At 43.2% G+C, this 27,076-nt stretch overlaps 1 long non-coding RNA gene across 2 annotated transcripts in view; it reads left to right on the top strand.

Moving 5' to 3' along the window:
• The window catches only part of LOC144281313 (uncharacterized), a 56,292-nt gene extending 46,795 nt beyond the window's left edge, over positions 1-9,497 (top strand). For both annotated transcript variants that reach the window (XR_013349883.1, XR_013349882.1), the window contains one exon: positions 29-9,497. This is a non-coding gene — a long non-coding RNA (uncharacterized LOC144281313). The remainder of the gene's footprint in view (positions 1-28) is intronic.
• Positions 9,498-27,076: the final 17,579 nt, after the last annotated feature.

Genomic DNA, 27,076 nt, shown 5'->3' with positions numbered 1-27,076 from the left:
GGTTCCTTCTTGTTCTGTCTTCCAATAGGTAATACATTTCAAAATTGAGGCATAACTTACGTGGAGTACCAGGCCACGCCTTAGAAACTCAGAGACCTGACTCTGGGATCGATAGGTGGGCTTAGCAGACGGGTTCAAGGTCCTCAAATCTGTATCCGGTGGTGAGATAACACGTTTTGGTCACTTTGCATTTGAATCAGAACTTACCACTTTTATTTAGTACAGAGAAGCTGTGAGCTACTCTCCGTCTGCTTTTTCAATGTATCCCAGGGAACTGGGCTTGATGCTTTGCCAGGGGGTGGGCATTTGGCCTTGGCCTTGGCCTTGACCTTGGTATCCACGTCGAAAGCCTTTAGCTGTCCTCCAGAGGAGCCCGCTTCCCACTCTTGCCTGGGGGAGAGGGTCGGGAGGGGCCAGAGACAGGCAGACACCAGTGAAGGGAGACAAGGCAAAGAAGAACTGACCCCCGCCACCCCCGCCTCCAGTGCCAGTATGTGTGAGGCGCTACTGCGCATTTCCAACGTGGGACCTCTTTTTATTCGTTTGGTCAATAATCAGCACATAGAAATTCAGCAGATACTCCACACCATTTCTTTCTGTCGTTTTGGATGGAATTTCCCTTGTATTTGTAATACTTTGAAAATTACTTAATCTCTCATTAAATCGCTGGAGTGTGCCTTTTTAAATGATGTTTGCATAGGCCATTAATCAGAATGAATAAAAGAGAAGCCCTACGATCTAGGACGTTGCTTTTAGAATTGATGCCTACGCGGCGCCTTACCCTGAATTTACTCAGAGTCCGGGAAGGACTTACATAGGCACGAACCCTTGAGGATTGCTTATGCTGAGTTTTAGTTTAAAGAACTCCATAACTAGAGTCGGTTAAAAAAAAATGGCAAAAGCAGGATGTCCCTCAACACCTTTGCACTCTGATTTAGTCTCAAGGCTAACTCATATATTCATCTACCTGCTTATATAATGTTTATATATTTATACCTGGTGCATAATGTTAGGCTCCCATCTGTTGCGGTGTGGGAGAGTTTTCGGGCAGAGCAAGAGTCACCATAAATAAAGTTTATAAATATTTACCATTCTGATTAATGCTGCTGACCAGAAGTATATGCTAAGGTGGGCTGGTGCAGAAAGGCCTCCCCCCCCTCGCCCCCTCTGTTTGTAAGGCAAATTTCGGTGTCACGTACCTGAACCGGACTTGGTCGCTAAGCTGCCATTTGCCCCACTGGGGCCACCAGGAAGGGCGCTAACACCTGAGCAGTCAAATTTACCTGGTGTTAGCAGGGTGTTTTTTTTGTTTTGTTTTGTTTTTCCCTTTTTTCCTTGACAAAGTGACCATTTTTTATAAGACGACTCATTCAGCTAGCTGGTCATTTCTGCACCCTAGCTTCTATTTGTGGTCTTTGGAGAGAGCACACTCATGTGTCTTAGAATCTAAATGCAGAATCGCAAAATTCGACATTGAGCACAACCTGGAGCCTCGGCTGTTTCCTCTGGCCCCACTCTGTGGCCTGGAGGACTGTCTCTTCCTCCAGGTGTGTTAGTGTTCTCGGGCGGCTGTAACAAAGCACCACAGCCCTGTTCCTCGAACAACAGAAATACATTCTCTCACAGGTCTGGAGGCTGGAAGCCCGAGATCAAGGGGTTGGTAAGGTTGGATCCTTCTCGGGGTGTGAGGGACAATCTCTTCCAGCCCTTCTACCCTGGATTCCGATGGCTTGTTGGTGATCTCTGGTGTTGCTTGGTATTTAGATGCATCATCCTAACTGCCTTCATCTTCATGTGATGTCCTCGTGTGCACATCTGTGTCCATGTTTCACTTTTTAAATAAGAATTAGAGTGCCACTCTATGACGTCATTTTAACTAATTACATCTGCTACAACCCTATCTTCAGATAAGTCCCCACACCCAGATACTGGGCGTTAGGAAGTCAACATGTGAATTTTTAGGGAGATTCAATTCAACCCGTAACACCGTCTACTGCCAAAAGCAGCACGTGTGCTCACAATGGTGGGGAAGGTACTACTACCAACAGCCCACATTAAAACCATTACCACCACTGTTGAGGATGTCCACCAATGCCTGTGCCAAAGCTGCCATGTTGGGCATTGCCTCCAAAGGTGGCGTTCTTTGTATATCAAACCACTGGCGCAATGCTATCAGATCTCAGGCATTCAGCCATCCCAAGAGGCTATAGTGAAGCACCTTCCACTTGTGCTTACATGTTAACGCATCCATCTTGCCAAGGAGTCAGGCATGACCCACGGGTCTGGAGTAGGAATAATCACGAAGGCATCCTTTGCCCCTATATCCCCCATTCCTGCTTTATGTGGAGAGAACACATAGAAGGAAAAGGCACACATGGTGTTGGGCCATCAGAGGTCCTTGGAAATTTGGTTAAATTCCTCTCCTTCTTGCCCAAAGTCTTCTATACTCTGAAGCAATAGCACTATAGTATGTAGAGAGTGGTGGCCTCACACTTCATCTAGGACCGCTGTGCTCCTTGCAACCTTCTCCTTGATCCATCACAGCCCATGATCCAAACGATCCAATTCTGTGGGTTCATCCTTTTCTTCCTTTAGAGGAGTTCACTTCTAGTAACTTTCCTGCAAAGAATTGTACCATCTTGTGGGTGTAGACAGACGTGCCCATGTTATATCATAAGGTCACTTTCAAGCCCAAAGTTTATTTTTCATTCCACAGATATTTTTGGCAGATGATGCCAAACAATCAAGTGACTTCCCATCAGTGTTCAATAACAATATGTAGTGTTCACCTGTTATAACATAAACTCATCATATTTGATAATTAATAGAATATGCCCCAGCATGGTGCCTTGCACACAATGGTTATAAAATGTTTGCCAAATAAAGGAAAAGATATATGATAAGATGTACGATATATTACAACCTTATCTCCATTCTGCAGCCGAGGACATGGAAGCTCAGAGAGACAAAAGAGCTCTCCCTAGATCACTCAGCAAGGAAATGCCATCTCTGAGAGGTAGGCCATGTCTGACCCTGAGAGAAACTGCTCTTTTCTACATCACTTTACTATCCAAGGTCATAGCGGGGATGTTTTTAAACCATAGCCTTTTTGTTTTCTTTCCTGGAATCACAAAGCTTGTGGTGTTTTATAAAAATGGAATGAAGTGAGGAAGTGACCACATTGAATAATAAGTCATATTTATATTTTAAGGAAAAGTACCAAAAATGTTACAGTTCTACTTAAAGCTACTGAATTGTCTGCCATCTGAGAACCAGCTGTATGTATAGCAGTGGATTTGGCTCTGGACGCTGTGTGTTAAGAAGATGTGATCAAATTTAAAGTGATTCCGTGGAGGGTGACATGGATATAGTAAGAGTAGTGAGTTCCCTGCCAGTGAATGTGGTCAAGGCCTGGCTGGTTGGTTGTGCAGACAGCTACATAGTACCTAACTCATCATAAATGTCCAATATCCCAGGGGGTGGATGGATGAATGAATGGAGCATCTAATAGGTCACCAGAATTCATTGCCTTTAAAGTATCTCTAAACCCTGGGACTCCATTAGTCTATGCTGCTCTGGTGCCATATCTAGCCCTGTACAAAAACACTCTGATTCTTCCTACAGTTTGCGCGCTATGTGAAATATTCGGCTGCTCGCTATGCCATAGATCCATATTCTGACATTCTGAGAGAGGAAATTCTCTCTGAATGCTCAATGCCGATAAGTGTATTGGCTGTCTGGCATGCCATCATTCATGCCATCTGTTCGGGTGGCATCATGCCTAATTGCAAGGTGGCCTGACAGTTTTAAGGGGCCCTGCATGCCAATCACATCTGAGCCTAGCTAGCTAACCTGCAGAACTCGGAACGTAACAAGCTGAGAAAAGTTACCCTGCTGGTCAATCACAATTTCAAATGAAAAGATCATGCTTCATTAAAAATTGCCATCTTTTTTGACCATGGTAGGTGTCCTTCAGGTAGCCCCTCCTGAGTTCATTCTCCCGTCTGTGACCGCTGCCGTGGGATCTCATGCCGTGGAGAGATCACGGACAAAGACCACGTCTTGTCCAGCCAGAGCCACCGAAGCCTTACAAATGCTCAGAGTGTCTTAAACTCTCATGCTTGGAAACAAATGCTCTGAGCTGCTAGAATTTTACAGCATTGTCTTCCTATAATAAGCAAACATCTGTTACCCTAAAATTCAGTTTATCTTTTGGAAAAGATGCAGTAGGAGGCTGGATACGAGTGAATTTGCTTACCTCCTGGAATTGTTATGGAAAAGACCCAACATAAGCATTAAAATATGTAGATTGTTCAACTGCATTCTTGACACTGGAAATCTGGGAATGTGTGTTTAGGTTTAGAGCTGCTGGTTAGAGAGAGAGAGTAGGCTCAGAGATGTTAAAAGACTTATTCAAGATCAAATAGGTAGTTAATGCAGAGCTGGGATCATAACGCTTGACATATTCTCATTTCTCCCCAAACACAGCTGCTATAATGGTAATTGCTATTCTAGTGAAATGGCAATCAGGGTTTTCAAGAAGTATGGATTGACCATGTTTTTCTTGTTAGTTCACTGTCCCTTTATTGACCTTTCCTTTTTTTTTCTCCTTTTGCATAATCAACCCAACTAGTCATGCACTTAAACATATTTCTTCAATATAATGAGTGCATAAAATTTTTGAAGATTTGAAGTTCATTGTCTTTGAGACATTTAATGTGGCCACCCCATTTCTTATTTTCATGAAGTAATGTCTATTGTGAGCCCTGCTCCCCCTGTGTCTGCAGCAGACAGATGCTCTTGCGTCCCTGCGTGTTCCATAACCTAGTACTGGATGCATTGCGGGAGTGCCATAGGTAGGTGTGGAAGGCAAAAAGGCGGCATACCGTCAATGAATGTAGATATGAATGGTGTTGGCTCTTAAGACAGAGTCCAAACTTTTGAAAGCAGTATCCCTCACATATCATTTCTACCCCAGCAGCCGCTATTCGAGTAAGTTTGCACGGGCTAAACTTGACAGACATAAGAAACTGTGTGTTGCGATCCTCAAACCCACCTAGCTGGCCTTTTCCCTACCCCTGAATGGGCAGCAATCACAGCCTTCTGGATCATGCTCAGGCATTACAATAAACTCATTTTCGGTTATTAAAACTCCAGGCTGGTCTAGGGCAGCATTTGTATCTCACATCCTAGCCCATGGTTCAGGTCTGCTCGGGCTCTGCAGCCTTCACTGGGGAAGCAAGGCGCCATGTGCTCTTACTTGTTCACCTCACATTACACCATCTACACCCTCATTACCTTTGCTTTCTTTTTTTTTATTTTTATTTTTATTTATTTATGATAGTCAGGGAGAGAGAGAGAGAGAGAGGCAGAGACACAGGCAGAGGGAGAAGCAGGCTCCATGCACCGGGAGCCCAACGTGGGATTTGATCCCAGGTCTCCAGGATCGCGCCCTGGGCCAAAGACAGGCGCCAAACCACTGCGCCACCCAGGGATCCCAAAACAACTTTATTATTATTATTATTTTTTTATTTATTTATGATAGGCACACAGTGAGAGAGAGAGGCAGAGACATAGGCAGAGGGAGAAGCTGGCTCCATGCACCGGGAGCCTGACATGGGATTCGATCCTGGGTCTTCAAGATCGCGCCCTGGGCCAAAGGCAGGCGCTAAACTGCTGCGCCACCCAGGGATCCCTACCTTTGCTTTCTGTAAAGGGGGATACAAGGGCAAGGTCCTATGTGCCTAGGGACCTCTGTACAGATTCCTAACTGCTGGCTTGGTCACATTGGGCCACTGTGGGTTTACAGGAGATATAATTGGCTTTCTGTCTTCCTCTCCTCTTAGCCCCATATATCAGACAATACATTGTTTCTTGGTATAGATGATCACCCACCTTTGGCCCAGCTGATTTCCTGAGGGTCTCCTCTTGCTAATAGGAAACACCAGCCATTCTTACTCTTGAGAATCTATGTATGTCCTTGCCTCCCAATGGTAAATATAGACTTCTCCCAAGAGAAATGCAGGTATCTACCCACGGAAGTACATCTGCCTAGAATCAAACTGTGGATCTTTCCAATGTTAGTGCATTCACCTCTGGTGCAAATGCAGACACACGCCTATAGTAATGCAGACCCTCCCAGCAGAAGTATAGACAGCTAACCAGTAGAGCCACATTGACTCCAAAAGTGATGCAGGCACTGCCCCCACCCCGGCATGAAATCCTGGCACCTCCTGTCAGCCCAGCCTATTCTGCTTTGGGAGAAGACAGGGGTTCCCCTGAGTTTGTTCTCAACTGTGTGGGCAGCTTGGTTATTTCCAAACTGGGCTGGGGAACAGGTTAGCCTTCAGGTTTTTCTCTTGGCAGACATCCCCACTTGCTTTCTGTGGTTCTGAGAAAGGACTTCCTCACTCCCACTGATAAGATGGTGATTCTGGGGGAAATGACCCTGATTTCCTTTCTCTCTCCAGCTCTGACCAGTTTCCAGGCTCCGGTTTTAAGTCCAAAGACAGGCAATAGATGGAGTGTCTCAGAAGAAGGTTGATGACCTCTTAGCAATCATCCTTAGTGAAGGATGAGTCTGGCTGCCATTTTTCAAAAATGAGGGATTGTCACCTTACTTCTCAGTTTAATGGCTTTGACAAGACTCTAAAAATGGGAATAATATTGAATATTTGTTACATTTATTTACATCAAATCTTGATCTGAAAATATTCTGAGGTGGTTCTTTACCAAAAAAATGTACAACTTTTCATGCATGGTACACAGTTGGATAACTTTGTGAAATACATAATTCATGTGTTTAGGATTCTCCATGACCAAACGATCCAACGTGCCTTTGGTTATACACGACTTCTGTAGACAAAAGATGTGCAATGATAAAAATTTGTAAAGTTCCTCTGGAAAAAAAATGCAGCATTATCTTGTTGAGATGTATGGGAAAAGAGTGAGTCATGTTCTCAAGGGGTAGCAGAGACCTATCGTCCTACAGAAAGAAAAAAATGAAGTCAGTACAGTAGAAGACCTTGTGGGTCTCTCTAACATTCAGCTCCCATAAGTAGCAATGTCATTTTGATAGCTTCCGTTTTCTGATCTGCAAAGAATGGGAATTAAATGTTTCTCAAAGAGTTATTTGAGGGTTTGGGCAATGTGTCTTAAATACAATCTCCCGACGGGTGCATAGGAACATTTTTTTAATCTTTGGAAAAGTTATTTATTGAAATCAGATTTTTATCTAAAGAACACACATTTTAAACAATAGACGTTTCTTAACATTTAACTCCTGAAAACCCGGGTACATGTCATGTCCCCATTTTAGATGGCTGTGAAAACTGGACTCCAAGACATTTTTGCTAAATAAGTAAGAGCCTTTCTTTGAAGACAAACCATAGCATCATACTCTTCATCTTACATCACAACTGGTGAATACAATCCCTCCGCAAAGCTAAAATGTTCCGCGATTGCTGTCTGGGTCAATTACCATCATTTGGCCAGTCCCTCTACTTCTTGCAGGGAGGCCTTGTCAATAAGCCAATCCCTCCCAGGCTTCATGTGGCTGCAATTAAGCTTCACCCCTCCCCTCGGGTTTTCAGAATCTGGGCATATTGTGGATAAATCCACACCATCTGAAAAGGTGGGGAGGAGAAAGAAAAGCACAGGACCAGCATTCCATGAAACCTGCTTGTCTTTCTGCAGACTTCTTACCTCAGTGATGACTTTTATTATGTTCTATTGATTTTGATGTGATTTCCTATTTTTAAGCAGAATGGTTTGAAGCAGTAACAGCAGTAAAGCCATGGCTCTGCCAGCCATCTCTGTCTTTCTCACCCACACACATGTTCTCTCCATCACATACACACAAACACACATAATTTCTGTGAGTGTTGAGTTTCCAAATATAGAAAATAAGACTGCAATTTCTGGAACAATCATAGGACCATCCCTAAAAGCTTTAGAATTTAGCACCGTTCCTAGAATGCACATGAGAAGGGATGCCACGCACACGGACCTCCATGTTGTCCAGAGTCCCCTGCCACTGAGGACATGCAAGGTGCACCCATTATGCCTGACAGTCATCCTGAAAGTACTTTTTTTTTGTGCTCTGTGCTAGGCCACTTGGTACTCAAGGGAATCCACAGAATAATCCTGAGGAGCATGACAGGCAGGTCAGCATAAGGCCAGGGAGATTTAAAGCCAGGGAGCATGGTAAGCAGACTTACAGAACTCCCACTTAGATTGTAACCCACTGGTGCACACACCCAGTATAACTGTGAATGTGATGAATATCATTCCCGTGGTGAAGGTAGGTTACATAGCACAGGTGCCTCTAGAAAAGGAAGATGACTCTGGGCAGCACTGATCTAATTCAGATGAGCACATAAAGAGACAGCTTCCATCCCAAATGAAGAGATTTGAAGCATGAGCTAGGATTTTACCCAAGGAAGATCATCCATTGCTGGCTTTGAGATGTAGGGGGTCACGTGGTGAGAAATGTGGAGACCCTCATGGATAGCAAGCCCAGAAACAGAGTCTGTAGCCCTATTCCTCTCCAAGAAACTGGATTCTGCTAAGGGCAAGAGTGAGCTGGGAAGAGGGTGCCGAGATCCAGAAGAAAGCCCAGGCACCAACGCTTTGATTTCGCCTTGTATGTGATTTGCTAGCAGAAAACTCAGTCATGTCACGTCTGGACTCAGAGCAGAGAGCTAATAAATGAGGGGGACTTTTCTATACCAACTTTATTGAGATACGAATTACACACCATAAAATCTCTTCTTTTAAAGTTTACAATTTAGTGATTTTTTTCCCTTATATTCACAGAGCTGTTCACTATCTAATTTCAGAACATTTTTATCATCCCGAAAAGAAAGGTCATCCCGTTAGCAATCAACCCCCACTCCCCTTCCTGACCTCTTGGCACCCACTCATCCACCTTCTGTCTCACAGATTTGGCCTATTCTTGACATTTCATGTAAATGACATCATACAACATGTGCCCATCTGTGTCTGATTCCTTTCACTGAGCTTGTTTTTGAGGCTCATCCATGTTGTAGTGTGTGTGAGTACTCCATTCCTTTTTATAGTTGAATAAATGTCCACTGTACGGATAGATCACATTTTATTTATGCATTCATTGGTTGTTGAACATTTGGGTTGTTTCTCTTTTTTGCCTATTAACAATAATATAGCTGGAACATTTGTGTCCAGGTTTTTGTGTGGACGTATATTTTCAGTCCTCTTGAGTGCGCATCTAGGGGGTGGAATACTGAGTGATATGGTAAGTCTATGCTTAACATTTTGAGGACCTGCCAACTTGTTTTCCCAAGTGACTGTACCATTTTGCTTCCCACTAGCAACGATCAAGGGTTCCAATTTTTCCATAGGCTCACCAACATTTGTGATTGTCTGTTACCTTCCTCATGGGATTATTGGCCATTTGTACGTCTTCTTTGAAAATATGTCTATTCAAATTATTTTCCCATTAAAAAAATTGGATTGTCTTTTTATTGTTGAGTTGTAAGAATTCTTTATAGATTCTGGATATGAGTCTCATATCACATAAATGATCGATAAACACTTTTCTCCAGTCTGTGAATGGTCTTTTTACCTTTTGATACACAGAAGTTTTAAATTTTGATTAGGTCAAACTATATTTTATTTTGTCACTCATGCTTTTGGGGTTCAATCTAGGAGACTGCCACCTCCACCAGGGTCACAAAGTTTTATTTCTATTTCCTTCTAAGACTTTTACAGTTTTAGCTCTTAGGGTTCAATGGATCGTTAATTTTGAGTTAATTGTTGTATCTTATGTGAAATCGGGGTCTGACTTCATCTTTTATGTGTGGGTATTTAGTTTTCCAGCATCATTTGTGTAAATGATTATTCTTTCTTCATTGAGTTTGCCTGATACCTCGTCAAAAATCCATTGATTGTAAATTCAAGTTTACAACTGGGTTCTCATCTTATTCTGCTGACCTTTTAAGTGCATCCTTATACCAGTACCACATTGCCTTAAGCTTTTGGGAAGTGTAAGTCCTTCAAATTTGTTCTTTATCAAGGCTGTCTGGCTATCCTGGATCCCCTGCATCTCTGTAGTAATCTTAGGAATCTTTCAGAATAGTTGTTTTGCTATAGAAAGTCTTCCCAGGAACTGGCAGGATGTGAGGATCCACATTGCTCCCTTTCGCCAAGAAGCTGTTAGCGCTGGAATATTCAGTCTGGTATCTTAATGTCAATCATTTTATATCATCTCCTTACTTCCTTAAGAGGACAGTGGGCTGCCTGGAAATATCTGGCTTGGGATAAGCACCCAGATTGTAACTGAGAAGGGAAAGAAAGACCGAGGGCTGGAGGTATGGAACAAGATAGAACTATAGGCCTGAGTGAAGCCACAGGCAGGAAGGTATGGAGGCCAACGTTACCTGGTGCACATCACATACTTTATAATCATTTACTGAATTAATTAATGAATAAAGGTCAAGAAGCTGAGGGATGCTGCATGATTTGTATGGAGACCCTGAATGTTGTGAACGATCCAAAGCCCATTTTCGTGTGGTTCTGGTCGCAGGCCTGAGTCCATGGGCACTGAATATAAATAAGGAAGAGTATTTTGTGGGACTTCGACGAATGCGTCCTATGTGAAAATGCCTATTTCTGGTGTTAGCATATGAGCTCAGATTAGCTAACTGCATTTTCTTGCTAAAAGGAAGACCCAAGACGTGATTTAATTAGTCAATCTCTTGCAAATGGATGGTTCAGAAGAGAATGGCTGTAGTAAGATATCCTTGTAGCAATCCCTCATTGATTCTGCTCTGGTAAGCACATGCAATTCAACATCAAGAAAAAGAAGAATATGCTGAAGAAGCATCATTTTATAATGCTGGAAAGCAGATTTATAGAGACTCCCGCAGACTTGGAATGCCAGCCGATTTTTCAAAGGCTTAGCTTTCTCCCAAGTTATTAGCTATTTGGGGGAACTTGACCCATACAACGGTGAGAAATTTATTATGGAAGTTGATATGGCATTGGAACCATGAGATACATTGATTATTGTCTGATCAAATACTGCATGTTGTAGAAAGAACTCTCGAGTCAGACATTCCAGCTTGAATGGATGGGTTATTAGCCAAGGAATAAACCGGCTGATCCCATGAAAGCATTTATAGTGAGGGCGGTGCAGTTGTAAAATAAAGGGCGTCATAAATTTTGTGCCCGGTAGCTCTTCAAACAGGCCTTCGCGTTCTGTGTGGATGGCAGTGCATTTCAATTGCATAAGCAACCCCTTATCGCCACCTCGCTTTGTGTACGTTACTGTGGCAAGCAAAGCCCAAGGCTATTGGCAGAGCTGATAATTTTTTTCAACATGATTACCACTGCTTTTGGATTAGGTAAACTGCGAGGAACCAGAAGCAGGGCTTTCCGGCTTGAGAGCTTGTATATTTGCCAAATGAGTGGTTTTGAAAATTGGCCTTCCTTCACTGAAACACGTTTTTCTACACTCTTAGAAACCTCTCTCATAAAAAATAAAATAATAAAATTAAAATTAAAATTAAAAAAAGTGTCAGAACATGGGAAACACATTGGATAGTGTGCATCCTATTTTTTTTCCTTATTTTGTTTTTAATTTTTCTTTTGTGGAATGAAGACTGGTCAGATATGAACTGCACTTATACCCCATCACTCTCTAGAGTGGCTTTGTGGTGTGGGTCCCAGGGGGCCACACAATCTGGCGATGCTGGGGATACTGAACTGGAAGGCAGTTGACCCTATTTGCAGTAACATCTACTCAGCCTCATAGAATTCTGGGAGGCACAGGTTGATTGGAAGCCAGGTAAGCAGAGAAGCCTCCTGGAGGTGTTTGAGATGGTGGGGTGGGGGTGGGGGTGGGGGGTTGCAGGTGCCTCCCTGAGGTGCATGCAGTGGACTCAAGGCAGAAGCACATTTAAGCACAGCACAGGGGTGGTTGCTTACATGCCCTCCTTCCAATCCTGGGTGTCTTGTCAGACGATATTGCAAACTAAAAGTAAGGTTAATACTTGGGAACCAAAAATAAACAAATTAAATAATAATAAAATTAATGCAGCCCTGGAGCTCAGAGCAGGGTAAAAGCCCTCCCTACCTTGCTGACAGAGGCAGAAATACCGAACTGCAATACAGGGCGAGGACCTGAGGGCCAGAAGTTGCTAGAACATTGGTAACCACTAGTCAGAGCCTGCGACCTGCAGCCCAGAGTGGAACACACATTTCAGGATCCTCAGGATCTCCCCTCCTGGATGTGGCAGTGATGTGGTCGCAAAGCCTGCCCCTCAGACCAGGGCTTGGATTGAGGTCTAGGGCTTCCTCTACAGCATCGTCCTGCCTTTTCTGTCTCCCAACCACTGGAAATGGAGCCAACGGATCTCAGATGTTTCAGCTGTAGATACTCTGCAATTGTTATTGACTTTTTCTTTTTTTTTTTTTTTTTTAGCTTCACAGGGAGGGGTGACAATAAGATCCTGCTGTCTTGGCTCAGCATCCAAATCAGAGAGGTTTAAATGAGCTGTGGGATCCTCTGGGGAGCCCGGAGATTGCACAAGGTTATTTATCAATCACCCTACAGTGTACTTGGCATGGCCATCATCGTTCCTGGCCCGGAGGATGAGCAGATGCAGCCGGGCAACCCCTGAAAGGGGCAGGTCTTGTGGAGGAGCACCCGGGGGATGAGTGCGGCCGGCCCTCAGAGACAGTTGTGCCTCCAGGACCCACTTTGTAGCCCCGTCTGCATTGACATCAGCCTATTTAAAGTTTTGAGCGACAAGCTCCGAAACCATTTCCCTAGGATCTGATGACAGACTTTGAGTCTGGAACAAGTGGGGAAGAGAACACGAGAATTCAGACAAATGAAATTTCACCTAATCTCAAAGGCAGGTGAGCCCTTGTTTGGGCCCCAGGCCCAGGAAGGCGCCGGGTGCAAATCCCTGTGGGCTGGACTCCCTCCCTCCCTCCATCCCTCGTTGTGCAGGGGGTCTTCGCCTGCCCCCCATCTGCTCAAGCTTCCCGACACATTTATTTGCAGCCCAGTTCACTCTCTGCAGTAGTTTTAAAAGCATATCCATGCTCTTTGACAGTCTTCCCTTCGAGGGGTGGAGATCATCTCCTCCCCCTAGAGTGTGAGCTGGCCTTCCTTTGCACACATAGGATAAGGAGCATGTGATGGTGTCTGAGCCCAAGAGCAGGTCACAAAGCCACGGTGGCTTCTTGTGCATCTTCTCTCTCTCTCTCTATCTCTCTCTCTCTCCTCCCTCCCTTTCTGTTGCTCTCTCTAGTTTTCTTTCTCTGCTGTCTTTCTGTCTCTGTTTCTGTCTCTCCCTCTGTCTCTCATCACCAGCTTCGAGGGAGGCCAGTTGGCCGAGGAGAGGCTCCCAGGCCTGCAGACCTCTGCCTCCAGCCTCCAGCCCTGTGCATTGGCTCCTTAGAAGCTGACACTCGAGCCTTCCGAGGATGGCAACCCCAGCCAACAGCCCGACCACGGCTTTGCAGGATACCCTGAGCCAGATCATCCGGCTAAGTAAGCTGCTCCTTGATTTCTGAACCCAGACACGGTGCGTTGTGCTAAGCTGCTAAGTTTGGAGGCATTATATTACAAGGCCATAGACGACTACTATAACCGGAACTCGTCCTTTGACATAACATGTCACTGGCCCCCTGGCAAGACGGCTCATTGTGAGTGGTTAATGGGTCCCTGAGCCCCTAAACCAGCATAGAGCCTCCTGGGCCCAGAATCCTGTGCCCTTGTTGGCATCTGAGGGATTTGCTCAAACACCTGCTTCCTGCATTTGCTGTTCTTCCTGGAAATAGCTTCCCTACCTCATAGTGGGTCTGGTTTAGGGGAAATCTGGGCATCTGTGATGAGTCTGGGGAGAGGATGAAAGGGCCTGGCATGCCCAGACCTGCTCTGCAATGTCATCTGGTCATTCAATGCCCCTTCTCCCCCAATCCTGAAATCACAACCCCCCCACCCCCGCACACCACCAGCTTGTCAGTTCTACCTCCACGGACCCTTCTTCCTCCTCGTTTGGACACTCCTATGTCTTTAGGATTTCTTCCACGACTCAGCCCAAACTTCACAACACCCTCACTGGTCTCATCTCCCCCCACCTCACTTCAGGTTCTCACACCTGCAGCTGCTTCACCCCACCCAAAATAATACCACTGATCCCATCACTTGCATATACACATCTATCTTACACATATTCCAAATTTCCCACAGATGACACCTGGCTTTTTTCCGAAGTGTTCTCATGTCAACAAAAACAGCCTCTGAGCTTCACCACCTCTCCACTTTGCCCCTTCCCTGAGAAATTCCCAATTTCTCCATCTCTGCCCCCCTTACCCCCTTTTCAGGCCAAATGCATGTGGTTTGAAGCTGCTAAATTTTGTGGCAGTTCGTTACATGCTACAGATAAATCATGCAGACACAGCTTCACTGACCCTCTGGTAATATTTCACGTTTATGTTAATACAATTCCACAAACAATTTTAAATCACATCCCGTTGTTCTGGAAACAACAAAAGCCACAATTCTCCGTTATCATATATCAGGTACATGACCATACAGAATTCATTCAAATATACCGATCTCAGTTTTCCCATCTGGAAACTCATTGTGATTACTGAGATCCTTCATCTTTTCTAACTCGCTTACTCCAAACCTATGTGTTTCTCACAGTGTCAAGTGCAAAGGAAACCAATAAAAAGAAAGTCAAAAAATTTTAAATATCTTAGTCAGTCAACGAGTATTTATTGAGTGACTACTGTGTGCTCAGAATTTTGCCAGGAGCAATGAATCTCAAAACTCCCTTATGTGTCATAGATCATTTTGTTGAGCCTATTTTTTTTAAATTGTCCCATATATCTTCCATTTCTATAGCTATTTTTATGCTGATAATACTTTAAATAAAAACTGTTTATAGAAAAAGAAAACATTCATCCAAACTCTGTACATCTGTGTTACTAGTTAGTTGTTTGCAGTTGTGGAAGGGTTGCTGGATATGGGAAATTTGAATGAGATTATCCAGCAGAGCTGACATCAGGGTGCTCAACTTTTGAGTCTCAGTTGAATGGTCTGCTGTTGCTGATCCTGAGACTCTTAGTACTTTTTAGAGAGACCCGCATCTTCATTTTGTAGTGAGCCCTATAAACTATGTAGCCAGCTTCGCCCTTTCTCCCTTCCCTGTGGACAATTAGGAGAAAGGAAGAGATTGTTCTAGATTGGCTCCCCAGAGGAAGACCCTAGGTCAAGAGTTTGTGTGCAAGTGATTTATTAAGGAAGTGTTCCATGGAGAAGCAGGTATAGAATTGGGGGACCCAGGATAATAAAAGGGAAGAAGCAAAGCAAGAATGTACTTTGGAAAAGACCCCAGAGCTTTGCTCCGGGTTAAGAGGCTGTGGGGTATGAACTATGCTCACACTGTCTGATCCCTGTGAGTAGCTGAGTTTCCAACCCCTTATTCTTTGGGGAAAGAGTAACAAGTGGAGAGGACCTCACAAGAGCATCCAGCTGTCTGCACACAAGGCTGAGGAGACTCTAGTAGATGAGCGTCATCCTCAACAACAGTCCCAGGGACAGACCTTTGGAGACAGAGGTACTTGAGCTGGGAATGGCGAGTACTAAGCAGTAAAAGTTGCTCACAGGGGTGTAGGTGGAGGCCTGACGACATTCACTATGGTGGCCAATCACTCTGAAACCTGAGAGCAGTCTTCTCTCTTCTGGAAAGCACTTAACTAAGACTCCAAGTGCAGCATTCTCCCAAAGCTTCCTATAATGACAAAGAAGCCACAAATATGGTGTGTTGGCTCACAATATATTCTTTGCCAGATGTTGTGCTACGTGTGTTTTCTGTGGATAATGCACAGAAGGATGAGGCATGGCTTATGTTGTCCTCAAAAAAGAAAAGCTAAAAGTACATGATAGAGATGTTCTTTAAAAATTTAAAAAAATATATAAAACATTTCCTGGAAACTGAGCATGAGCACTAAACATTGAGGTGACCCAGGTCATGCTGTTTGGTCTTTGCTCTCAGAAATGGGTGGTGTTGAAGGAGAGTGTCTGATTGCCACCTGAACGACTCAACATGTTGAGATCTTAGGGAGGCACACAAGGGGCACATTCAAATCAGTGCAGATGATCTAAGTCTCTCTCTCTCTGGAGGCATTTTAGGGGGTTAGACTGAATTTCTAAGAATGAATAAAATGAAGGGGATAAGGGAATTCCAGGCTAGCCAAACTATTTGCCAAAATGTAAAGACTTTGGGCATTTTCCCACTGTCCTTACCGAATAAGGTGCTGGGCACAAAATGATGAGTTAAGGAGTTTTGTCCTCCAATTGTTTGTCCTCATGGAACTCACATCTAGTGGCGGGGAACAGACATGGATGGCAAGAAACTTCAAAATATGGCATTTAGAGACAGATGTCTGCCAAGAAGGTAGGCATGAAGGATCACAACACACTCAAATGTCTGTTGTCTGAGGTAACGGGGTCAGAGTACAGGACGGTGAGAGAGCCCTGGCCACGTGTGAGCCCTGGCCATGCACTCCTCCGTGTTCTCTCTCCCGTGACAGGGAGCTGGTGGAGGGTTTGGAACACAAGAGTGACATGCTTGGGACACCCAAGGGGCTCAGTCAGGTAAGTGTCGGACTCTTGATTTTGGCTCAGGTCATGATCTCAGGGTCATGAGATCGAGGCCTGCGTCAGGCCCAGTGCTGGTCATGGAATGTATTTAAAATTTTCTCTCTCTTCCCTCTGCACAACCCTCCTCCCCACAAAAGAATGACATACTCATGTTTATATTCTAGAAACTTTACTCTTCTACTGACTCACTCTGGGCTTCTCTTAATATGCAGTTGCCCCCCTGCCCACCACCCTCGCCGCCCGACCCATGTGTCCTTTCTGCTCTGCTAGTATCATAGTCTCTGTCATCTGCTCCAAGGGAGCGTAGCCAGAAGAGTCTCTGTATTTGTCAGTGGAAACTGGGGAGATCTTTCCTTTCCAAGTGGAGGATTTGGAAATGTCTGGAGACATTTTTGATGGTTGTGACTTGGAGATTGCTACTGGCATCTAGCAGATAGAGGCCGGGGATGCTGCTGAATGTCCCAGAGGACACAGAATTGCCCAGACCACCAAGAATTATCTGATCCAGACGTCGGTGGTGCCAATGTTGGGACCCTCTGTTAGGGATGGATAAAAGAGGAAGTAAAGTAAGTTTCTGAAGCCTGGAGAGTGTCTAGTGACTGGAAGGGAGTGAGTGAGGTTTGAGACAATCACCGTGGGGAATTTGGTAAGCACTGTCTTGGGGCAATAGTTCTCAAGTATAGAGTTGCCGAACCAAGTGAGCAGAAACTTGAGATGTGTTTTAAGTACTTTATCACTAAAATGAAGTGCTAGGTTTGCAAATTTAATGATTTCTCTTTTTATAATATTATTCTAATTTATTTGGATTCATCTATGTTTTTCTTTCCTGGGAGTGAAAAAGTGGAGTTGGTTTTAATGGGGCAGTTGTTGGGCATGGGAGCACAGCAACTGTGGGGTGTCATCCATTGTTCTATCTGACAACCATTGTTTTATGGCATTAAATTACATCTCATTCCCCATCCCTATTACAATGTTTTTTTTTTCTATTATTCAAAATCAAATGTAACCAACAAATATTGAGTAATTCTATGCATAAGCTCTGGGATTATAAATATGAATAAAACATAGAAATTCAAATCTATGAGGGAGACAGACATATCTACATCCCCAAGTAACGGAATGAAAGCTATCGTGAATCTATATAGAATGTGTTAAATGGAATGCTTCCTGAGAGAGAGACACACATGGAGATGTGAACATTTTATGGAAGGAGGGAAGCAAAGTTGAAATATGAAGGAGAGGTGGGGAGGAAGATATTCTAGATGAAGGAAATGCTCTGGTCAAATGCTCTGCACATGAACTTGGGTTCATCCCCGGTGCTAATGCTGGACTAGGCATAGCGGCCCTGCTCTTTCCTAAATTTTAGAAATTATTCCCGTCAAATATTGTTACTTTGTTAACTTCATTGTGGCATTCCATGGTCTTGGGAACTGGCAAAACCTTTGAGCTTCATTAGCTCATTGAGCTTTACCCCAAATGAATCAGATTTAGCGAATGGTTACCATCTCTTCCAGGGGCAGCAAGAGTGGAGTTACAAAATCAGAAACACAGGAGGGACTCACAAGGCATTAATCACAGTATTTCTTGGCACTGGTGCTTGTCACATCAAGAGGTATTGGCAAAAGCCCAGGAGACAATGAATATGCAACATTTAACTTTTTTTCATTTAAATGACATGTACTCCTTTAGAAGTGTCATTTGACACTGAGTATAACAGAGAACCCAGAAAGCATCTCTCTCTCTCCCCAATCCCAAAATTTGAAGTCAAATGAATATGTTGAGGGTGTCATAGAAGTGTTCATATCTGATATCCTGGATATGCTTTAAAAATTCCAAAAAATAGTTCATTATCTAAGTAGTCCAGCTCTTTCCCTGATCTGGTCTGCCTTTCTTCCTTTCTTCCTTTCCTTCTTTCCTTCCTTCTTTCCTTCTTTCTTTTTTTTTTTAAATTTTTTTATTTATTTATTTATTTTATTTTTTTTTATTTATGGTAGTCAGAGAGAGAGAGAGGCAGAGACACAGGCAGAGGGAGAAGCAGGCTCCATGCACCGGGAGCCCGACGTGGGATTCGATCCTGGGTCTCCAGGATCGCGCCCTGGGCCAAAGGCAGGCGCCAAACCGCTGCGCCACCCAGGGATCCCTCTTTCTTTCTTTCTTTCTTTCTTTCTTTCTTTCTTTCTTTCTTTCTTTCTTCCTTCCTTCCTTCCTTCCTTCCTTCCTTCCTTCCTTCCTTCTTCCTTTCTTCTTTCTTTCTTCCTTCCTTCCTTCCTTCCTTCCTTTCTTTCTTTCTTTCTTTCTTTCTTTCTTTCTTTCTTTCTTTCTTTCTTTCTTTCTTTCTTTCTTTCTTTCTTTCTTTCTTTCTTTCTTCTTTCTTTCTTTCTTTCTTCTTTCTTTCTTTCTTTCTTTCTTTCTTTCTTTCTTTCTTTCTTTCTTTCTTTCTCCGTTCTTTCTTCTCTTTCTTTCTTTCATTGGCTTTCCTATTTATGTTTTCTGGATTTGGCTGGGTTTGATGCTAATTCATTTAAGTGAATAACCTTAATGGGATATTTAATTTTTCTTGAGGAATTACCAAACTAAAAATTTTGTATTTGGATAATTACTAAAAACAATTAAAATAAAACAAACAAACAAGCAAAAAAACTCCTTTTAGAGGTCCGCAGTTAAGCCAAATAGCACAAATTCAGAGACTCTCTATGGTTATATTTTGAAATAAACACAAAATATGTAGCTTGTCATGACATTCCATAAATAGCCAATAAGGGCATTTCCAGGGGAGAAAACAATATTGAGAAACATTTAGTACAAAAATAGATCAGAAGGGCAAGAGAAATTTCATATCTCAAAGCTGTTTTTCATTAAAAGAAGCCTTTGTCTATAAATAATATTTGCTGTATTTTAGAGTTTGAAAAGGAAACTCATACTCTTTTTCCACATGATTCTTTCAATGTCCTCTCAGTTATCATCAACTTTATTTATTTATTTATTTATTTATTTATTTATTTATTTATTTATATTTTTTTAAAGATTTTATTTATTTTTTCATGAGAGACACACAGAGAGAGACAGAGACACAGGCAGAGGGAGAAGCAGGCTCCATGCAGGAGCCCGATGTGGGACTCAGTCCTGGGACTCCAGGATCACGCCCTGGGCCAAAGGTAGGTGCCCAACTGCTGAGCCACTCAGGCATCCCTATCATCAACTTTATTATTCTAATGGAAAAACTAAGGATTAGAGAAGTTAAATAAAATAGATCCCTGAATCATATTTCCCCTTAACATCTCTGAAATAAGGATTCATCTTGCAATTATTACATCAACAATCATGCCTCTGTGTAATGGAACATTTTATTTCATTTTAGTGGTACATATATATTTTATAATTAATGGCACCTTAGAGCCAATAAAATATTATAAATTCCCTGAGTTCATGTAGCCTAAGAGATATGTTTACATTCAACTCTGACTCCAAATAGTTTACTCTTTCTATGAAGCCATTGCCTTTCTCAAGATCATCTGTAAGAAATAAACCAACCAACAAAAATAGGTTTGAACATTGTGGGCTTTCAGCTAAAATTACAAGGCTATACTCAAAATACACAAAATTACGTGCTGAGCTTGTGCTTTTTATAACAAAGAATAGTCTTGTGTTCCTAGCATATTTGCATTATCTATATATTTATACTTCAGCTTAATTCTGTGAGCATTTACCAAGAGCATATTTTGTGTAGAACACATTGCTCATCATTATGGGAGCTATACTGCTATGCAAAATTCAAATTATGCTCTTGCGGGGAAAGATGATGGGAAATAGAAATTTATAAACTTTCTACTATCTATGAGATATTGTGTTAAAAACTTTTACACATGGGAGCACCTGAGTGTTCAGTGGTTGAGCGTCTGCCTTCAGCTCAGGTCATGATCCCAGGGCCCTGAGATCAAGTCCCACATTGGGCTCCCCGCAGGGAACCTTCTTCTCCCTCTGCCTGTGTCTCTGCCTCTCTCTCTCTCTTTCTGTGTGTCTCTCATGAATAAATAAATAAAATCTTTTAAAAAAAGAACTTTTACACATTTGCCTCACTTGATCCCTATTTTGTAGATGATTGGACTGAGGCTCATAAAATCACCATGGTGGTCCCATGCATCAGGAATAAAAATTGTTGACCTGAAGTTATGGCCAGGTCTTTCAACTCCCCAAATCTATTGCTTCCATTAGCTCATGCATGTAGGTGGCTCTTATATAAGATATGAAAAGAGATACACCACCACATTGGGGGTTTGGAAGAAGGAGAGAGAATTTGGCTTCTACCAGGAAACTAGTACGAACACTCTCTCCTTTCATCAATTAGGCACTCTTTACTTTGTAAGAATGTAAACATTCTCCTGGACACTTAGCATCCTGCAAATGGAGTGTGAAATCAAGAAAACAATCAAAGTATTGGCAAAGGAGAAGAGAGAAGGACGAGCAATTTTATTTGTCAATAGTAACACTTGGTAACTATGAACTTTAAAATTTCCCATGATTTCCTTCCATTTCATAAGAAGAATTTTATCCAAAGGAAGAAGAAAACAGAATTTTTTATGTCTAACCCTGAGCTAAGCACTGTATGTATATCATCACCCTTTATACCCACAGCAGCCCTGAGAATTATTATAATCCTCATTTGGTAAGTATGAATATCCACGGATATATTGAAACATTCCATAGGTTGTCGAAGGTCGAACACATGACCTTTCTCCTACATCACTTGCTAGGCAGGATTATTTCTGGGCAGTGCAGGTGGGGAACAAAGCAAGGATCCATTAACTGAGCATACAGTCTAGAGACTGCCATCCCTCCTGCTGGGCTACCTACTTGGTTAGACCACTGGTGTTTCTGTCTGTGTTCCAATAATGTAGAGCAAATAAATCTGTAGAAACAATGACCATACATTTAACCAATCATTATTATTCTTAAAAACTGTTTGCCATGCTCTGACATATCTTCATCTGAATCCATTGACAAGTATTACTATTGTAGTACTTGTTCCTATTATCATCATTTTCCAGGTGATGGACAGTAAATGCATAGAATTGACATGAACTACTCAAAGTCACTCAGAAATAAAGTGGTAACATTTAGATGTTCAGATTTCAGCTTGTGAGTCCTTTTCCAACATTCTTCTGATGTTCACAATTTAAAGAATTATTTATTTGGGGGGATCCAGGCCTGGACAGATGGTGGGCTTATTTCCTTGGTATATTAAACAAGGTTGAGGATACAAGAATTTTATCAGAGATGCTGGTACTGTGAAGGCCAGAGAATGGTGGATGGATCTGTTTTCTCTGCAGGATGAGCAGGGCAAGCCCAGCGAGTGATCTAGAAAGGCAGACCTGTGTGAGTGAAGGGGGCGTTAGTGTCACTTCTCAAAGAATGAGAAGACGAGGTGTAAGAGACAGAGACATCCTCAATATCATAGAGCTAGTTGTTCACCAGAGGAGGGTGTGTTGGGGCTGGCCAGCTCTGCATCCTCGGCCTGTCGTTAAAGAAGGAAGTAGAGTGAAGTCAATAAGGATTTGAGCGCTAAAGCCAGTTGTTCTCAAATCTCTGCTTGTTCCTTTCACTGCTCTGTGATGGGCCCTTTACGTGGGCATTTCTGTGTTTCAGGTCATCATACTAAATCCAGAGATCATAATTTCACCATCTCATAAACTTGCCCTGAGCATGAAGGTGGGCAGGGTATACCAAGTGCTTCCAACAGTCCCCAACACAGAGTCGGGTGGAGGGGTGTTAGCTACAACTGTTCAGTAGACCACAGCCCTGACCACGGCCCCGTTCCCTTATCTGTAAAATGGAAATTAATGTAATATTCTGAGAGCACCTTAAAATGATTTACCTGAGAAACAGTGTGAAAGAACATCAATAAAGGGGCACTTCATAGTGTTTGCAGTGGGTACAGTCACTACAAATTTATAAATGCTGCCAAAGGGGGGAAGGGTCAGTGCTAGCATTTTTTGGGGAAGTATTAGCCAGATCCTCTTCACACATAGGCACTGCTTGGACAGAAGACCCTGAGGCAAGGAAGGTACAGATTCTGGTCCCCAGGGGCTCTCAAGAGAGTAAGGGGCATAGACATGGGGAGGGACAGTTCTCAAACACAGGAACCACTTTCCAGGAGACTTTAAGAGAAGACAAGATACTGTGTTTGCAAACCTTCCAGCACCAATTGGCATTGTGAACTTATTTTAACTTAATAAAAGGGAAGATTTGCTTTATTCCATCTAGCTTCGTCTTACCCAGTTTTATGCCAGCATGGGATGATGAAGATGGAGTGACACACTGGAAACAGGTGACCTGGCTGTGACCTGGGCTTACTGTGTCATCTGGGATATCGCTTCCCTTACCTACATTTCAGACCCTTCCTGGGAAACTGAAACTGGCTGTGGCTTAGCACACCCTGGCTGGAGCCACCTCAGGCCCTGCAAGCATTCGGAAGAGAGAGGGAAGCCTTATGAGATGCTGGCCACACAAGGACCCATTCATGGCCAGGGTCAGGAAGTGTGTCATCGGACACCGGACGGTGTAGGTCAGCATGTCCCTTTCTGAAGGAGCTCACAGTCCAGAAGCCAAGTCGGGGACCAAATGATTCCAGGTTTCTAGGAAGACGGTTCTAGGAAATCCTCCACTAGACATGAACTTGAACCCTGAGCATCTGATTCAAAGACAGTCATAATCTCCCTTTTCCTCAACACTGAATACGTTTTATCTGCTGTGGGTTTTGCCACTTTCCAAAGTGAATTCCAGTTATTTGTGGGGTTATTTTATTCCCTTTGTAGCCTGAAAATCCTCTAAAGGCACACCTCATCTCAGTTTTCTCTGTTGTTCCAGCACAAGGTGAGTTCATGGATGTTCATAGCTTGGGGAGAAGCAGGATTGAAGGCTGGAAGTGAGAACAGATGCTAAGAGCTGAGACCTGGCTGCCGGAGGAGACTGGGACTTGGTCAGTAGGACTCTGTGCCCTTTGGGCTCCAGACGGGGTTGGGCTGGCTGAGTGAGTTTCCCCCACTTGGGGAGGGAGGTTTTGTCTCCACCTAGGAGCTAAGGGTTCCCTTGGGCTACTATTCCCTGGCAGGAAGGTTGGAGATCCTCCCACAGCATCATGTTGGGGAGGTAACAGCTCAGCTAAGGCAGCCCCTGGCCCCCTCCACCTCACCTACACCTCTGATATAACTTTCCAAGTTCTCCTATTTGAGGCATGTTTCCCATTGGAGCCCTCACTGATGCCGACAGATGGATAGACCTGATTGCTCCTGTTCTCAGTAAGTTCAGAAGCATCTTCTCTCCTGTGTGACCCTGACATGTATTCACTATACCTAACGCCCTGATTTCCTCATCCCCAAAGTGGAATTAGTAGTCTGGGTTGTCACAGGCGTCAAACGAGCTGACGCATGTGGGACATTAGGCCTAGAGCTTGGGAGATGGGACACATTGGACACATTTCAGCTTTAAAAAGGTACGAGCTTGAAGTGCTTCTTTTCACTCTAGAAATAAATGAAAATATACATCACTTTATGCCCTGAGTAGGGTTTTACAGCAAGACAGTAAAAGTCCTAGATGAGGAAAGTTGTTTTTTTTTTTTAATTATTATTTTGTATTTTCTTAAAACAATCAATTTAAGAATCACTGGATAAGAATGATATGAGCCTCTCAAACTTTGCTCCCCAACCCCATAACCTCCACTCCTGATGGATTCTGGAAACAACAGACAACCAGCTCTGTTCAAAGGCTTCTCTGAACTGTACCATTCAGGCAGGTTTTATGAGAGATTATATAGCTCTGTAAAGAACTTGATCAAACATGACAACAGGCCCACAGATAACATCATTGTCAGTTTATTCAATTGAGTTATCTGAAAAAAAAATATGGGATTTAATTAGTCTAGTCTCTGTTCTTTCTAAATGTGAGCAGAGAAAGATGTGTGCCAGTCAACCCAGAACAAAGGGGCTCTGCTCTCCCTCCCATTCTGCAGAAGGCCAAGTGGTTCCAAGTTGTTAGGACAGTAATGTCTGAGACAAAGAAGAGAAAGGAAGAATGCTCTAAAAAATGTGAGCTATCGGGATCCCTGGGTGGCGCAGCGGTTTAGCGCCTGCCTTTGGCCCAGGGCGTGATCCTGGAAACCCAGCATCGAATCCCACGTCGGGCTCCCGGTGCATGGAGCCTGCTTCTCTCTCTGCCTCTCTCTCTCTTTCTATGTGTGACTATCATAAATAAATAAAAATTATAAAAAAAAAATGTGAGCTATCTTCTTGCCTGAAAGGAGCACAGGCAGGAATTGGGCACATGTGTCTCTGAAACGCAAGACTGAGTGGTAAGATTTCTCCAAAATTATTCTGAAACCAAAGAGATTAGTGGTTTTGAAAACATGAGTCCCGGGAGGTGTCTGTGTGAGCAATAAAGTATGAAGTATGTTCTTCTGAAAGGAAGCTATTTATAGAAATGAGAATTTTGATCGTCCATGTCTCTTTTTTTTTTGCCTGAGTCTGGGGTGATTGAGCATGGAGCCTAGATCGGGTGACACAGGTCCCCCCTCCTTAGCTCAGAGCAAATGATGCTGTTGGGCCCCAGTCAGCTTTAATGAAAAATGAATGAAAACTCTTTGTTTTTAAAAATTTGTTCTGAATAAGAGTCAGAATGGTAAAATTTTATGTGCTAAAATTACTCCTTGGCAAGCTTACTGCCAGTGTCGGTCCATGCAGTAGGACCTGGATATTTTGATGGAATACTGAAATTCAGTTCTCTCATGAGATGTCTTCTTAGAGCCCTTCATCAATAACCATTCCAGTTTTTTCAGACTTATTTAATCTTGCTAATAAAATAAAGCAATAGCAACTTGCAATGGTGGAGGTGGTCGTGGGAGGGAGTTGGGAGGATTAGAAACTGTGGCTTTTTATACATAACTTCAATTAAAAACACCATGACCACCTTGTCATGTGCTTTGTCCCTTCACCTTGTCTAATGTTCCATGTGTGATAAACTCTCAGGACCTTGTTCTCATCCCTGCGCATACATAGCAGAGATCCTCCATGTGGGCATTGGGGTTTTCTAGATGAGCATCTGATCTGTCTTCTGATGGCATAAGCTGGCGTTAGTTCAGAAAAGGAGCATTCTGTGCATCAGGAGCAGGGCAGGAATTACATTAAAATGTAATTTTAATTGACCTGATTTGCACTATATTCCACATGACTTCTTAAGCATTTGGTCTTCCCCTCTTTGTTGAAGCTTAAGACTTTATGACTGTCATGTTGACCCAGTTGATCATCAGACACTTCTTCTGAACAACAAAAAAACCCATTCTTCCCAAAATGGCTGTCTTTGAAAGCAATACCCTGGCATTCATGGGGCAGGCTTGCAGACTGTGGAGTTGTACCTGAGGGTGTGGGGAGCATATTGTTTATGCCCAAGTGTCATGCTTTTTCATGTCCCTCATCCTGTTTCCTGACAGAGTTTCTGTTTCTACTTTGCAGTTCCTTCACAGACAGCAATGGGAAAAAGCTATCCTTGAAGAAGGTGAGAGGCAACAAGGCACCTGGCGATGGCAGAGTTGGAATGCTAAGTGGTGTCCGTAGTTGTGGGTCCCAGTAGGCAATGGAACGCACCATGCAACAAAGGATATTATTCCAGGGCCATCTATAAAAAGTAACTTCCTCTAACATGAAAATCCTGGGTACAGATTCCATTTCTTAGAGCATCACTTAGAGTTTTTTGAGAATAAGAGGGGGTGGTTATAGAAGAGTCTGACATTCCCTGAGGGGCTACTGCACACTGTACCATGCATTAGATGTCCAACCATCCACATGGCTGGAGTCATAACTTGGAAGAAATTCAAGACAGACTGAGGTAGATTCTAAGGATGGACATACCAGAAATCCAGAAGCTCTATGATGGACTGAAATATGTCCCCCAGAATTCCTGGGGTGAAGCCCTAACGCCCAACATGACTATATTTGAAGACAGAGCCTTTACGAGGATGACTCAGGTTAAATAGCATCCCAGCAGAGGGGCCTAATCTTGTAGGATTAGTGTCCTTATAAGAAGAGGAAGAAACTCTCAAGCTTTCTCTCTCTCCACACACACCCAAAGAAGAGGCCACGCAGGGACACAGTGAGAAGGAAGACTTTTGCCACCCAACAAGAGAGGTCTCATCAGAAACCAACCTTACTGGCACTCTGACCTTGACCTTGGACTTTCAGTCTTCAGATTGTGAGAAAATATGTTTCAATTTTTCAGGCTGTCCATGCTATGATGTCTCATTCCAGCCATCCAAGCTGCTGCCCAGAGGAGAAATGGGTGGTAGTTTAGGACTGGGGGTCTATCACATTTAAGAGTATAAGATAAATCAATGAGAGGAGTCTAAGACAGATTGTTGCTTGTGAT

This window comes from Canis aureus, chromosome 12 (assembly GCF_053574225.1).
Source record: "Canis aureus isolate CA01 chromosome 12, VMU_Caureus_v.1.0, whole genome shotgun sequence".
Taxonomy (NCBI): domain Eukaryota; kingdom Metazoa; phylum Chordata; class Mammalia; order Carnivora; family Canidae; genus Canis; species Canis aureus.
This window is presented reverse-complemented; position numbering and strand designations above follow the sequence as displayed.